Below are 4,650 nucleotides of genomic sequence, written 5' to 3' on the forward strand. Positions count from 1 at the left end.
AGGATGAGAGGAAATGGCCCCAAGTTGCGTCAGGGGAGGTTTAGATTGGATATTAGGAAAAATGTCTTTACTGAAAGAGTGGTCAGGCATTGGAACAGGCTGCCCAGAGAGGTGGTGGAGTCACCATCCCTGGAGGTATTTAAAAGATGTGTAGATGTGTCACTTCAGGGCGTGGTTTAGGAGGCCTGGTAGTGTTTGTTTGATGGTTGGACCTGATGATCCTAGAGGTCTTTTCCAACCTTAATGATTCTATGGTTCCATGCTTCTATGCCTTTTTCCTGGAAGAGGGTATTTGTTTGCTCTCAGTTCATGAGCTAGTCTGTGGAGAAGGTAATAATTTTATGACCTTACTCTGGACCTCAAAGACTGGGTCTAAATTAGTCCTATACAAAATTTATGACAGATAAAAGCTGGGTGTTTTTCCCTGTGCATAGGTGACAAAGTGCGCATATTTTTTTCCCTTGCAAGAATTATTTCTTACCAGAATGGTAAGAAATATTATTATTTATTTTTTATAAGAATATATATAGCTTTATCCCTTACTTCAAATCTTTGATTTGGCTTGGCTTCTAGGATAATGGAAGGTACTTTGATGTCAGGCTTTTCTAATACTGAACGAGTAATAGGTGTCTTTGTCACTGGTCCGAAGCTGTTATTTCTGCATGTTTTGAGAAGGACTGTAGGTAATTTGTCCTTCCATTTGTAGATAAAATGGTTGTGCTGCAACTGTTGACCCAAGGATAGTCCAAGAAACATCTCCAACTAGTTCTGGAAAGTCTGATGTAGAATCACAGCAGGGTTTAGGTGAGAAGGGACTGTTGGAGGTCTTTAGTCTTGTCATCAGCTTGGAGCAGGGCTCACACAAAGCTGGGTCAAGTTGCTCAGGGCCTTGTCTAGTCGAGTTTTGAGCCTCCAGAGGGATGGAGAACCCATAATCTTATCCTTTTCACATGCTGGCTACCCTCTGGCCAGCACAGCCTGGTATGTGGCTGGCCTTTATCACCACAAGGGTGCACTGCTGCCTCATCGTCAAGAAAACTGACTGTTCCCAGGATGTAGAAACTCTGGGGAGACACTTCAAAGACACTGGCTTGGACAAAATCCTAGTGATGGTGGCTGTAACCATATTCTCCAGGGGAGAAAAAGGGGATGGAGAGAAATTTAACATGTGGTTCTTTGCCATTCATACTTGTGTATCTGAACGTCTCTGCTAAATAACGTGTTTGCAAGCTTAGCTCTTTTGCATTTTGCTTGTAAAGATGTACTGTGTGTTGAGAAGCAGCAATCAGTTTGGAACTATGCAGTTCCCTGTTAGGACAGTCATACTCCCATACCACCAGTAACAAACACATCTCCAATAACAGGGAATCTACAAGCTAAACCACACTCTCATGCATTTGTCTCTTCCCAGTCTGCATTGGTTTGGTGGCTTCGTAGTGCTATTTGTGAGGATAAGTACAGACAGAATCTGAGTGCATAACCTGTGAAAGAGCTGGGAGACAGTTTTGTAAGGTGAATAGGGGTATAGCTGCTGTTCATTTTTCAGACAGGCAGATGTAAAGACATGCCTTTATTCTGCTGCACAGCTCTGATGCTGTGATTTCACATATTCTGTTTGGGAAGACGTTCAAGATGACAAAAGACATACAGCTCCTACCAGGTATTCTCCAGGAAATGGAGAGGTACATGTGGCATTTGACATGCTTGGATTTTGGTGTAAATGTCATGATTGTTTGTGATCCTAAGTGTTCAGTCAACTTCAGGTTTGCTTTTTTCCTAACGCTCTCCAGCTCTGTAATCTGATCCTGTAATCAGGGTGTGAAAGTCTGAGTCCTTTACTTGTCCCTTAAAGGTTGTTGTGGCTTGTCTTGCAAGCTCTGGAATTGCTGATGGCAGTGCAAGCTGACAAGGAATGAGCTTGTTGTGTGAACTACACTCACAAATATTTTTTTACAATGCATGATGGTGACAGAAAGGAGAAAGAGGAGAGGATGCCCTAGACCAACAAAGCACGGCTGGGCAAATAAAGAAATAATCCTTTCTCAGAGGAGGTCTGTTTGTTTAAAATCATAGGCTTTCCTTTTGGGTTCACAATTAAGCTTTTACCAGCCTGCCTTGGCAGGAAGGATCTCAGACCAGAAAATGGTGGTATGCATTTTCCTTTCTAACAGTGGATACTGGAATATCCAGCTAGCTACCTGGTCTGCTTTTAGATGCCTCTTTTCATCTCTCACCCTGTCATTTTGTGGCAGAGTTGAGCCAAGCTAATAGTGGTCTGCTTCTAACAGGCAGTTCAAACCATCTGCCCCTTTATTTAATTTCTTGGCTGAAAACAAGCCCTGTCTGTATGATTGGTCTTTAATGGGTGTTCCTCTTGCTTACCCAATGCAGGAATGTGATGGAAGGATGGTGAGGAAGGTGAGGTAGCTCCACAGAATGGCAGGGAAATCTTGTATCAGCTTACACTGATCATCCTGCCCTCTGTCTGTGCTTGTCTTCTGGTCTCATTTGCTCTGTTGTGCCATCCTAAGCAAAATATTTCCTTGGGAAGGTGGAGGTGATGAAGGGACTATTACCATGAGAGTTCCACCAGTAATACTGTTCTGTCCACTTGCGGCAAACTGAGCCAGGATAGTCCTAAGGCCAAGTGTAATATTTGCTCATGTACTAAGAAAAATGGATTGCAAACAGTGGTTAATTTTCCTCTGTTTCCTGAGTTTGAAAGCCATTAAGGATCAATGGAACATTGTAAGGACAGACCTCTTAAAGTTTCCAAAGGGAAAGGCCAGCTTCAGAATTGCCTTACCAACCTGAGAAGCTCTTGCTGCCCTGGCAAGCTGTTCCTTTGTAGACTGATGGGGGGGCTCATGCAACCCAAAAACAGGGTTTGAAGGTGGTACTGCCCTCAATCCTTGGAAGAATACTAAGAGTGAAAAAAATGGGTCCATATGCCTTGCTAACCAAATGGAAAGAACTCCCAAGGTCAGAAATGTTTGGGAGTCAGGATAGGGTCCAGTTGTCCCATTTAGGAAAAAGTTATAAAGATAGGGAATTTAAATTCCATTTGGAGACATCGCTTACCAAGTTGAGCCATGACCTTTAACATGCTTATGTGTTTTATCGAAGGCAGCTGGCGTCTGAAGTCTCAGCAGTGTTGAGTTCTGCACAGACAAAAAAATGCCAGACAGGATGAACACCTAACCTTTATTTTTCCTGCAATTGCCAGAGTATTTTGTGTTGGAGGCACTATTGTATTGCTGCTGAGCCAAGATCTCCGCAAGTGTGTGGTTTAGCCCCAGCCATCAACCAAGTACCACACAGCTGCTTGCTCATTTCCCCTCCCCCCCCTCCCCCCCCCCAGCAGGGTGGAGGAGAGAATCAAGAGAGTAAAAGTGAGAAAACTCGTGGGTTGAGATGAAGACAGTTCAATAGGTAAAGCAAAAGCCGTGCACGCAAGTAAAGCAAAACAAGGAATTTATTCACTACTTCCCATGGGCAGGCAGGTGTTCAGCCATCTCCAGGAAAGCAGGGCTCCATCACGTGTAAAAGTTACTGGGAAGACAAATGCCATCACTCCAAATGTCCACCCTTTCCTCCTTCTTCCCCCACCTTTATATACTGTGCATGGCATCATATGGTATAGAATAACCCTTTGGTCAGTTGGAGTCAGCTGTCCTGGCTCCCAGCTTCTTGTGCACCCAGCAGAGCATAGGAAGCTGAAAAAGTCCTTGTCTAATGTAAGCACTACTTAGCAACAACTAAAGCGTGTCCACATTATCAAGACTGTTTTTAGCACAAATCCAAAACATAGCCCCATACTAGCTACTCTGCAGAAAATTAACTCTATCACAGCCAAAACCAGGACAATGGCATTACCAAGTGCACTTAAAATGAGTCTCCTAATGACATTTCTGATGGCACAAGTGAAACCACCAGTGCAAAAGCCCTGAATATTGATGGGAATTCTTCCTCCTTGGTGAATGGTGTTGGAGAATCCTTTCTCAGCAGCAGACAGATGCCTTTTGGGTCTCTGGTGCCAAATGGCATCTATAGAGTTAGTCTTGGAGAGATGTATACTTTCATATACAAATACAGGAAGGCCTCGACTGCTGGGAATCAATAGTTTTCTTGCATTGTGCCTAAATGAACTTGAATCCTGATACACCTGAAAAGCAGCATGGCAGTGATCCAGTGGAACCCTGCTGATGCAAACAAACCCTGTGCCATTTATTAGCTCACCTCACTTTCTTTGGATGTCCTAAGGAGTTGCTTTTTCTCTCTTCAGCTTTTAGGAGAGGTGGAAAGTGCCTACTAGTTTTTCAGATGTTGTTACTGTAAAATACTGTGATGAGACAAGAGTCTTTAAATCCTTGTTTAAGCAAAGCCTCTCAGTATCAGGAGGAGTTTCTTTGGGAGAGAAATTCTTTGTTTGCAGAACTGCAAAAATAAATGTAATAAATGTAAACGGATTTTCACTTCAGCAATATTTTTAGGAAGTACATCTTGTCTGAAGAAGCCTCTAGCTCTTTTCGAGGGCTGGATGTATGCTTTACCATTTGCCTTCAGTATTTGAAGCTTGTTTCTGATGAGTTTGAAATGTTGCTGTTAAGATCTCTTGGAGTAGAAAATAAAATATTTAAATATTTAATA

At 42.9% G+C, this 4,650-nt stretch overlaps 1 pseudogene; it reads left to right on the forward strand.

Moving 5' to 3' along the window:
- Positions 1–1,259: 1,259 nt before the first annotated feature.
- Positions 1,260–4,123, forward strand: LOC142055624 (U6 snRNA (guanine-N(2))-methyltransferase THUMPD2-like; annotated as a pseudogene).
- Positions 4,124–4,650: the final 527 nt, after the last annotated feature.

Source organism: Phalacrocorax aristotelis, chromosome 3, assembly GCF_949628215.1.
Source record: "Phalacrocorax aristotelis chromosome 3, bGulAri2.1, whole genome shotgun sequence".
NCBI classification, from domain to species: domain Eukaryota; kingdom Metazoa; phylum Chordata; class Aves; order Suliformes; family Phalacrocoracidae; genus Phalacrocorax; species Phalacrocorax aristotelis.